The 12063-nt window shown below is 48.0% G+C and overlaps 1 protein-coding gene across 2 annotated transcripts in view; it reads left to right on the forward strand.

Annotated features, from left to right (window-relative positions):
• The first annotated feature begins 2947 nt into the window (after window positions 1-2947).
• Window positions 2948-12063, forward strand: part of SESTD1 (SEC14 and spectrin domain containing 1) — a 153725-nt gene continuing 144609 nt past the window's right edge. The window contains exon 1 of one of the 2 annotated variants that reach the window (XM_040440429.1): window positions 2948-3032. The gene's annotated coding sequence lies outside the window, so the exon portion shown is untranslated. The remainder of the gene's footprint in view (window positions 3033-12063) is intronic. The other variant, XM_040440430.1, reaches the window with a different exon arrangement.

The raw sequence follows: 12063 nt of genomic DNA on the forward strand, positions 1-12063 counted from the left end.
AAAAAAAGAATTTTAAAAACCTGCTTTTCCTCTAGATGACCTTATGTTAATAGTAGTGTTAATAGAGTCTCAAAGGTCTGTAAAAATAGTGTAGCTGCTTTTATAGACCCTTGAGACTCTATTACCACTACCATAAACATAAGGCCATCTAGAGAAACAGCAGGTTTTTAAAATAGTTTTTTTCCTTTGGGTATTGTTATGGGGGACCTGTGGAGGACACACTGTTATGGGGGACCTGTGGAGGACACACTGTTATGGGGGACCTGTGGAGGACACACTGTTATGGGGGACCTGTGGAGGACACACTGTTATGGGGGACCTGTGGAGGACACACTGTTATGGGGGACCTGTGGAGGACACACTGTTATGGGGGACCTGTGGAGGACACACTGTTATGGGGGACCTGTGGAGGACACACTGTTATGGGGGACCTGTGGAGGACACACTGTTATGGGGGACCTGTGGAGGACACACTGTTATGGGGGACCTGTGGAGGACACACTGTTATGGGGGACATTATACAGGGGTAATATAACTGAGGGGTATCAGGTAAATTATACAGGGGGTAATATAACTAAGGGGTATCAGGGTACATTATACAGGGGTAATATAAGTTATATTACCTCTGTATAATGTCCCCTGATAGCCCTCCTAAGTTATATTACCCCTGTATAATAATGTCCCCTGATACCCCTTAGTTATATTACCCCTGTATAATAATGTACACTGATACCCCTTAGTTATATTACCCCTGTATAATAATGTACACTGATACCCCTTAGTTATATTACCCCTGTATAATAATGTACACTGATACCCCTTAGTTATATTACCCCTGTATAATTTAACCTGATACCCCTCAGTTAGATTATATAACTGAGGGGTATCAGGGTACATTATACAGGGGTAATATAACTAAGGGGTATCTATCAGGGTACATTATACAGGGGTAATATAACTAAGGGGTATCTATCAGGGTACATTATACAGGGGTAATATAACTAAGGGGTATCTATCAGGGTACATTATACAGGGGTAATATAACTAAGGGGTATCTATCAGGGTACATTATACAGGGGTAATATAAGTGAGGAGGGCTATCAGGGACATAATACAGGGGTGAGGGGTAAGATAAGTTATATTACCCCTGTATAATGTCTGATAGTAGTCTAGCCCTCCTCAGTTATATTACCCCTCATGTACCCTGATACCCCTAGTTATATTACCCCCTGTATAATTTACCCTGATACCCCTCAGATATATTATATAACTGAGGGGTATCAGGGTAATACAGGGGACAACAGAGGATTCGTAGCACTGTGGGACAGGGGGGGTACATACTTCTTTTTTTATATGCCCTCACCTCACCAGCTAGCAGGCGGCCAGGCGCGCAGGGTACTCAGATCAGATGCAGCGTGACGTGACGTGACCTCAGCCTGCGCCGCACGTCACGCACTTCCTCTCTGCCTCCACCAGGTCCGGGACTCCGCCCCCCTATTTGAATACTAGCCACCGCCCACCGGCAGCCCACAGTCAGGTATTGTAAATGAACTGACCGTGCGGCGGGCGGCGTCAGCCAGCAAAACAGACAGGGGAATCAGCTGGGGGCCGGCACAGCTGAGTGAGCGGGCATTATAAAATTGTGAGCGGGGCCACAATAATTGCTGCGCGGCCGCCCACCCGCGCAGCTTAGAGGGAACACTGGTGACAGGTTCCCTTTAAGACATGTCAGTTTTAGTAACTACTTGTGTTCCTCATTAGTGTTGATCACAAATATTCTAATCGCTAATTTTTTATTGCGAATATATTACATCACCGATTTTCGCAATCAAGTAAATAATGACTGGAGATCCGAATTTATGGTGAATATTTGACCAAAAATTAGCGAAATATCGTGAATTTGAATATTGCCTATGACGCTCATCACTATTCCCCATGTAATAACCATTCTGGAGCATCTATTCTTATGGCTCTCTATCTATTGTGCCATTCCTCTATTATTGCTGCTAGAATTTTATGAGTGAACTGTCAGCAGCTTGCAGTAAAGGTACAGCTGGGTGTTACCAGTTGGGGGGTGCGACCCTGCACAGTGCGACACCAGCAGCACTGATTGGACAGAGTCAGACATACTGAATACTGGTAACACCCAGCAGTACCTTTACTGCAGACTGCTGCCAATTTACCTCTACACTTCTAGCAGGAATAATAGAGGAATGGCACAACCTACAGCCATAAGAATAGATGCTCCAGAATTGTTATTACATGGGGGATGCAAGTAGTCACTAAAACAGGTCAGGGCCTCTTAAAGCCAAGGAAAACTCCTCCTCCTATGTATGAAGACCGGCATCTTGATAAATGGCCCCCGCTATACGGACAAAAATACCTAAAAGAACCTCTACAAAAAACAATGTCAGGTCTTTTACTGGACCCCCAAATACGCCCCGTCTGCCATCTGAACCCCCACCGTGCACCAGCAGGATCTGGAGTATAGAGAATACAAGTGCAAGGCATGCATGCTTATGCAGATTAGGACAGTGTAATGCAAAAGTGGACTTTTCCTTGAAGCTATCCTGGCAGCACACCGCCCCATGCCTATAACAATACATGTTCCCGGTCTGAAATCTGCATATTTTGGGAAAGCCTCCTCCCAGCGTCTAGATGCGCAGGCTGAGCCGCTCACTGCCCGACTCTCCAGTCTACTACGAGGCTGTCACACATCCACACGCAGAGGACACGCCCCTCCTTCCCCAATTCCCTCCCGACCGCATCACTTTCATTGTTTCCATGTCTGCGGTCGCCAAGGAGTCGAAGTCCCAGTCTCCCTGAAGGGCGGGGCAGACAGGGAAGAGGACCCACGTGAACGCGTCTCGGCCAATCAGCTGTCTGGCTTTCCCTTGGCGCCGTCCCCTTTTGTGGGCGTGGCTCGGCGAGAGGGGAGGGGGGGTGCGCTGGAGTGTAGCGGGGAGGGGACGCAACAGGAAGTGTGGAGCGTATCTGCCGGAGCCGCCGCCGCGGTCGCTGCCTTATCTCATGTAAATATTGATGGGGACGTGGTGGTGGTGGCGGCGGGTGGAGATGGGGGACGGCCGGGGACGGCTGAGGTGGCTTTGCGGGCTGGGTGTGTGCGGAGTCGGGCAGCGCGCTGCTGGCTGCGGGGATGGCTCCGTGGACAGATGCTGCACGGGATGAGCAGCCAGGTGTGAGCGGTGACAATGGCCTCCTGCTCCTCCGGCTGCCCCTTCCCCTCTGCTGCCCTCTAGCGGCTGCCCTGCATGTCACAGTCTCATCAATCTGGCCACACACACATGGATGGAGTCTGATCGTGACATGATGGGAAAGTCACGACAGAAGTCTCCAGGTCACATAATGTATCAATGGGGGTTGGGGGCAATATATACTGTGCGTGTCTGTCATATTTACAGATTTTTGTTTGATTTCTTGATTTTTCACCCCAAAATACCAATATCTCCACCTCTAATGACATGTCTGTTTTAATAACTTACTTGTAATCACGATTCTGGAGCCTCTTTCTTATAACTCTGTCTAGTGCCGCTCCTCTATTATTCCTGTTAGAAATGTGTGAAATAATGTACAACTGAGTGCCGCCAGTTAGGGGGTGTGTCCCTGCGCAGTCTGACACCGGCAGCGCTGATTGGACAGCGTCAGACTGTGCAGGGACAACCCCCCCAACTAGTAACACCCAGTAATCAATTTAGCCACAAACTTCTAGTAGGGATAATGGAGGGACAACACATCATAGAGTCATAAGACGGGCAGAATTGTCATTTCAGATGGTTATTTACTGAAGCAGACGTGCCAGGAGAGGGCTGTGATAGTTGCAGATTTTTTGTTTGATTTCTTGATTTTTTTTTTCACCCCAAAAACCATTTTCTCCACCTCTCCTGACCTGTCTGTTTTAGTAACTTACTTGCATTCCCCCTATAATCACAATTCTGGAGCCTCATTTTTTCATAACTCTGTCTTGTGCCGTCCCTCTACTATTCCTGTTAGAAATGTGTGAAATAATGTACCAGTTAGGAGTGTGTCCCTGCGCAGCGCTGATTGGACAGCGTCAGACTGTGCAGGGACACCCCCCCCCCCCCACCCAACCAGTAACACCCCCCCCCCCCCCCCACCAGTAACACCCAGTTGTCAATTTAGCCACAAACTTCTAGTAGTGATAATAGAGGAGCAAGAAAATCATAAGACAGGCAGAATTGTTGTTTCATATGGTTGTTTACAAAAGCAGAGGTCAGCGGAGGTCCCCTTTAAGGCTGGCGTCTCCCGTGACTGAATAGCGGTGGATTTTTTTCGCGTCAGATCCGCTGCGTTGTACAACGTTGATGAGATTTTAAGGATTTGGAGTCTCGTCCACACGCTCCCCAGCGGATTTCACTCTTTGCAGTGAAGTTCGCTGATGATTCGTTTCCTTGCTAAATATGTCGTTTTTGTTGCGGTCTTTGCGGAGGGATCACTACAGAAATCGCCGCAGACTTTTTCGCTACAGTTTCGGGTATAGTGTGGATGAACCCCGAATTAGTGAGGCAGGTGTCAACTGCTATGAATGCTTTAATGGGGTCCGGAGTGGTTGTCACCCAGCTGCCATAAATATGAAATACAAACTTGGGCCTCTTTCACACGACCGTATGACTTTTTCAGTGTTTTGCGGTCCGTTTTTCACGGATCCGTTGTTCCATTTTTTTGTTTCCGTTGTGTTTCCGTTTTTCCGTATGCCATATACAGTAATTACATAGAAAAAATTAAGCTGGGCATAACATTATTTAATAGATGGTTCCGCAAAAACGGACACGGAAGACATACGGATGCATTTCCGTATGTGTTCCGTTTTTTTGCGGACATTTTGACTTGAATGGAGCCACGGAACGTGATTTGCAGGCAATAATAGGACATGTTCTATCTTTTAACGGAAACAGAATGCATACGGAGTACATTCTGTTATTTAAAATTTTTATTCGGAACCATTGAAATGAATGGTTCTGTATACGGAACGCAAAAAACGGCCCATAAACGGAAAATTAAAACGGTCGTGTGAAAGAGGCCTTAAAGGGGTATTCGAGGGTTACAGCCCCGTGTAGCGGATGGTGCCTGATGGAACAATTGCACTCGTCTGATGCCCGCTGCCCTTTTCTAGTGCCCTGGCTCCGCTCGGCAATCTTCCGGTCTCCGGTTGGGGGTCACACGCACCGCTGACTGGCCTCAGCGGTTACGTCTTCGCAAGCAGCATGTGACCCCCATCCATATATAAACAGGGCAGGGCTGGGAGATCGCCAAACGGAGACGTGGCGCCGGAACCGAATGGTGGGGGCCGCAGAATGTGATCCTTTTCATTAGGTAGCACATGTATTAGGGGCTTGTTACAAAGAGACGTAATCCCGGAAAACCCCTTTAAATTGACTGATGACTACTCCTAAGGGTACGTTTCACATGTGAAGAAAATGGCCGACCGGCAAAACGGTCCATTTTTGTTGTCTTTTTTCGAAAAAACCACCCCTTTTGAATTGTATGGGGGTCCGGCCATTATTCACGGCGGTGTGAACAGAACCTTACACTGCGGCGGTTCTGAAAACTGCCGCTGTGCGAAGAGGATCGGTTCTCTTACCGGACTCTGAAGTTTACAAGTATATTCCAGATGAAATGGCAATACTGGAGTGTCTTTTCTTGGAACTCTGTGGTGTGCAGCAGTTCCTCTGTTGTTCCTCCTAGAAGTTTACAAATGAAGTGACAACTGGGTGTTACCAGTTGGGCAAGGGCTGGTTCTGTCCAGTCAGTGCTGCCAGCGTCGGGCTGTGTATGGACACACCCTGTTGTCAATTTATTCATACATTTCTTGGAGGATTAAAGGAGGAACGGGGCACTGCAGGGTAATGAGAAAATATGATGCAGAATTATTAAAAGAGGAATGGAAGGACTAAATACAGGAAGGGACCCCGTGTCCCATCTGTCACCCCCACTGATCACACCGCGGTCCTATGGCTAGTCCATCAGTGTTCGATCCTGGAAACCCCCTTTAAGTGCTCGGCCTGTTGAGTTTGATATCCACGTAGCTTGTGCTTCCTTTGCATAATTGAGAATCTTTCCACATCCACCTGATCGATGTCCTGGTTCTGGCCGCTGATCAGTCCAGGAATGAATGGAGCTGCACCACTGACGTCTCGCAGGAAAGGGCTGTGGCTGGAGACTGGTTTATGGAGGAAGCAATGCCAAGGATCTCTTCTCTCCAGTCCTAAAGAGGACCCGTCCCCTCTCCTGACCAACTACCTGCATCCCTCACGGAATATCAATTCTGGAGCATCTACTGTTATGGACCCTATGTTGTGTCATTCCTGTATTATTCCTGCTAGAAGTTATGAACAAATTGTTAGCAGTTTATAGTGAAGGTCCAGATGGTTGTCACCAGTTGGGGGCGTGTCCCTGCACAGTCTGACATTATTCAATCAGTGCTGCTACAGTCAAACTGTGCAGGGCCCCCCCCCCCCCCCCCTCCCCAACTGGTAACACCCATCTGTACCTTCATTACAAACTGCTAGCAATTCATTCATACCTTCTAGCAGGAATAATACAGGAATGACACAACACATAGTTAGGGCTCTTTCACGCGGCCGTCGTTCTGCCGTTCCGTGCATTGCGGCGGTCCCCAATGCACGGGCGCTATCCGTGCGGCTGCCGGGACTGATCCAGACCCATTCAACTTAAATGGTTCTGTGATCCGTCCGCACCGCTAAAAAATAGAACAAGTTCTATATTTTTTTTTTGCAGTGCGGAGGCACGGAGAGGAACCCCACGGAAGCATCCGTAGTGTCTCCATGGGGTTCTGTGCCTCCGTTCTTGCGGACCCATTCAAGTAAACAGATGCGGGCCGCAATACGGACGCGGCCTACCAACGGCTGTGTGAATGAGGCCTTATAAGGATAGATGCTCCAGAATTGTTATAACAGGGGAAAGTACGGATGTAGCAGCAGTCACAGTCATAACGTGTTCTGCTACTTTTACACGGATCCGTCATGGATCTGCAAAAACGCTTCTGTTACAAAAATACAACCGCATGCCTCCGTCATGAACGGATCCGGTTGTATTAGGTCTTCTATAGCCATGACGGATCCGTCATGAACACCACTGAAAGTCAATGGGGGACAGATCCGTTTTCTATTGTGTCAGAGAAAACGGATCCGTCCCCATTGACTTACATTGTGTGTCAGGACGGATCCGTTTTGCTGTGCACCACATCGCGGACAGAAAAACACTGCTTGCAGCGTTATTCTGTCCGCGTTGGGAGCGCAACCAAACGGAACAGAATGCATTTTAGTGCGCTCCGTTTCATTCAGTTCAGTTTTGTCCCCATTGATAATGAATAGATACAAAACTGAAGCGTTTTCCTCCGGTATTGAGATCCTATGACTGATCTCAATAGCGGAATTGTAAACGCTGGTGTGAAAGTAGCCTTAAGTAGATGTGATAACTCACCAAGTGTGACTGTTAACTCTGCTACATCCATATGTTACTAGAATGGACATGTCAGGAGAAGTGGCAGCTCCTCTTTAATGAGGACCTTTCACCGGATTTTATTAATTCAGATAAGTACCTGTACTGATGCTGCCACCTTGCCTGTTTTGTTAAAATGGCGCTCCTACGCCACGCTGTGCCCCCCGGTATTTTCCCCGCTCAGAAGCAATGGGGAGGGGACGCAGTCTTTCTCTGTGGGCGTCTCCTTCTCCCCGGCTGTAGCGCTGTCCAATCGCAGTGCAGTTCGTCACAGCAAGGGAGAAAAAAACTCCCTGGCTGTGACGCTCTCCGGATGGCATACAGATGCATTTCCGTATGTGTTCCGTTTTATTTGTGGGCCCATTGACTTAAATGGAGCCATGGAACGTGATTTGCGGGCAATAATAGGACATCTATTAACGGAACAGAAATACGGAAACGTAATGCATGCGGACTACATTCCGTTTTTTTTGCGGAACCATTGAAATAAATGGTACCGTATACAGAACGCAAAAAACGGCCCGTAAACGGGAGGAAAAAAAAACCGTAGTATGAAAGAGGCCTAACTCAGTGGCTATGCTATTTTTTTTTATTACACGCAGTTACAAAAGTATTCAGAACCTGGTGCTGGTTTGAAAACTAGAATAGGGGGGGGGGGGGGGGCGACCCCTTTAAGTTGAGTTGCAGGATTATTTTTGGTTGCGCTGTGTTATTTTTGTGTGGTTGGTTTTCATGTGTTGGCCTCCTGTTCTGACCTGTCAGGTTCTTGGTTATGTAGTATGACTAATGCCAGTCGGGTGGAGGCCCCACATCACAGACCATGCGCCCTAGCAAGTCACACAAATGACACGTGTTGTTGCTGTGTAGCCGTAATCTTAAAGGGGTTGTCCAGATCCTAAAAAAAGAATAATAAAATTGGGGATGGCCGAGGACCTGATCGCGCTGCTTCTCGGGGGTTCGTCTTTCTCCGCTTTGCCAGAAGTCGGACATGACTACTCCCTGAACGTCACCTCTGCTGGCCAATCAGTAGTGATGACCCATGACTCCACATGTCACCACTGGACACATGCAGGGATTCGGCACGTCACACTTCTGGCCAGGCGGTAACCAGAAGAAGCGGGGACGCAGATGTGGCGCAGGAATTTCGATGACCAGAGAGGGTGAATAGGTTTTTTTATTCTGACTCAGTGCTCGGCCTTCCCTAATTTTTCCCAGGGCCGGAAAATATCTTTAAGGGTCCATTCACACGTCCGTAAGTGTTTTGCGGATCCGCAAAACACGGACACCTGCAATGTGCAATCCGCAATTTGCGGACCGCACATCACAGACACTATAATAGAAAATGCCTTTTCTGGTCCGCAATTGCGGACAAGAATAGGACATGTTCTATTTTTTTCAGGGACGAAATTGCGGATCCCGAAAAAAGGGATGCGGATCCCGAAAATGCGGATGCGGATCCAGGAAATGTGGATTTGCATCCGTTCCAGCCCCATTGAAAGTGAATGGGTCCGCAAATTGCGGAACGAATGCGGACTCAAATTACGGACGTGTGAATGGACCCTAAAGGGGTTGTACAGCTATTTAACACTTTTTTGTCACCTTTCTGCTTGCCAGACCTGTGGATACTTACCTGCCACCCTTGGTTCCAGCCCCTGCCGTCCTCCGCTGTGTTCGCCGCGCTCCGGTCCCCTCTGCAGCCAGTGACTGGCCGGAGTGATGACGCCCCCCAAGCGGCACAAGGGCCGTTAGAAGTTCCAGAAGTTGGGCCAAGAATAGTTGAGTTGATAGCAGAGTCCACTGTAAATAGTTATTCTTTAGGGCTCAGTCAGACAGCCGTATTTCTGCCTCTGCATCTGTTCTTGCGGAACGGGTACAGACCCTTAGGCCCTTTTTTTTCCAGTATACGGAACCATTCATTTCAATGGATCCGCAAAGAAAAAGGAAAGCCCTCCGTATGCCTTCCATTTCTGTTTTTTCGTTCCGTTCAAAGATAGAACATGTCCTATTATTGTCCGCATTACGGACAAGAATAGGACTGTTCTGTGAAGGGCCAGCTGTTCCGTTCCACAAAATATGGAATGCACACGGACGTCATCTGTATTTTTTGCGGACCGCAATATACTGAAAAAACCATACGGTCGTGTGCAAGAGGCCTTACTGTGTATGTTTCCCCGGTGCCTGCAGGTTTGTCAGGAATGATTGTCCTGGTTGTCAGGTAGTCAGTGCTCCTAATAAAATCCCGCTGACCCATCAGATCGCGCATTAGTGATCGGTGCTCGGCTTTAGATGCCAAGTCATATGTGTGTCTCTTCCTCAGGAGGAAGGAATATCCCCCCTGATTACTTCCTGTATATGACGCCCTGTACAGATGGAGGTAGAGGTCCCCTGTAAGTAAAACCTCATCTTACAAGCTGCTTTTATGAATGCACAAGACAATGGCTTAAATAGCGATTCCTAAATCTGTTCCTACGCGCTGTAAAACGCTCAACAAGGAGAAACCAATGCTTCGCTATGGGAATGGTTCTCACCTGGGCATTTTACAGCGCGTACGATCGCGCTGTAAAACGCCCGACGCTCAAACAAGTACAGGAGCGTTTTTTTGGGCGCTTGTCGCGCGTTCCCGTACATAGACTTTCCGGAACGCGCGACACTGTGTGTACGCTTGTCTCTGTATGCGCGATTGTAAACGCCCGTACAATCACGCATACAGAGCGCTCCTTTCAGAACGCTCAGGTCTGAACTGAGCCTTAGTCATTGGTACATTTCTATAATAACCTGGTAGATGATACAACATTCCCTAGAACCGCCTTGCAGCTCTGGTTACTACATGTAGAACCCGGCACTCAGTGAAAGTGAACACCGCAGCCGTCTAGACCCTGAATCCAGGATGACATTTATGTTACGGAGCCTTCTAATTGTAGGGCGTCCGGTCCTGTTCTTTCCAGCACTTTGTGTTCTGGAGCTGAACTTCTGTGGACAGATTGATTTAAAAAAATTGTATGTGTGTGTATATATATATATATATATATATGTCATAATTTTAGAATTTTCTAGATTAAAGGAATATATTGCTCTGCCGCTCCATTCATCTCTATGGGACTGCCAGAAATAGCAGTGCTGCGCTAGGCTGTCTCCTGAATTCCCGTAGGAATGAATAGGGCAGCAATGCGCATGCCTGACCTGCTGCGCCATTCATTACTCGGGGGGCCCTGAGAGGCAGTGGGTCCCAGCGGATGGAGGATAATTTGTCATAACTGAAGCACCCCCTACAAGGGCTCATGTACACGAACGTTGCCTGTGGAATGCACACAATCATTGTGTGTGAATTCCTTATTTTGCGGAACAGAACATCCATCCCATAATAAAACTGTCCTATCCTTGTCCGTAAGGGCTCATGCACACAACCATTTTTTCCCCTGTTCCGTTTTTTCATTTTTTTTTGCTGCACGTATGCAGAACCATTTACTTCAATGAGGCTGCAAAAAAAAGACCCGGTGTGCATTCTGTGTCCGCATGTCCATTCCGCCCAAAAATTGAACATGTTCTATTATTGTTTGTATTATGGATAAGGTCAGAACTGTTCTATTATGGGCCGGACGTGCTGTTCCTCTAGATGCGGAATGCACATGGCCGGTATCCGTGTTTTGCAGATCTTCAATTTGCGGACTGCAAAACAGGCAATGTTTGTGTGCATGAGCCCTAAGATGGACAATAATAGGACATGCCATCACACGGGACTGATATGCTTCAGATTTTCCAAATCTCATCCAAAAGCTGTAAGAAAAAACAATCTGTGTCCGAAATTGACGTGCGTCAGATTTTACCAATTGCAGCGCTCAGGGGGAATATCCATGCAAATCTGCTGTGAAATCTGCATGTAACACTCGGCAAAATCCATGATGGAAGTTGAAATGTGGAGACTGTGCGTCATGTAGCTGTACGAACGGCGGGTCCGGAATATGCGCGCGCGCCATATCACAGATGCGGACCCGCTCACTTGAAGGGGTCCGCAATCGGCAAGATAACGGAGGGTTATAGAGCGGAAGCACTACGGAGCGCTTCCATGGGATTTCGATCCGTGCCTCCGCACTTCAAAAAGTAGAATATGTTGGTGCGGACTGAATCTTGCGGATCGTGGACCCATTCAAGTAAACGGGTCCTCAAACGGAGTGCACATGGCACATTGCGGACCACTATTTGCAGTCCACAGCACGGGCACGGAGCGCACACGTTCGTGTACATGAGCCCTAATGCAGGTGTAAATCTCTTACCATGTATATGGTGTCCAGCGGATCCGCAAAATGCACATACCAGCCATGCGGATCCCCCAATTTCTGCGTGCCTCATTACCAAAATGCCCATTCTTGTCTGCCAAACGGACAAGAATAGTAGATGTTCTATTTTTATGCCGGACTGACATACGGATGTGCATTTTTTTTGCGACGGAACGAACGGGGAAAAAAATACGGTCATGTGCATGAAGCCTAAGCCATGGGTGTCGCACGCTGCCCCTGATCTGTTTAGAAGCGTGCGACTGCCCCTGGTCTGCCCTTTTCAGCGCTC

This window comes from Bufo bufo, chromosome 7 (assembly GCF_905171765.1).
Source record: "Bufo bufo chromosome 7, aBufBuf1.1, whole genome shotgun sequence".
NCBI lineage: Eukaryota > Metazoa > Chordata > Amphibia > Anura > Bufonidae > Bufo > Bufo bufo.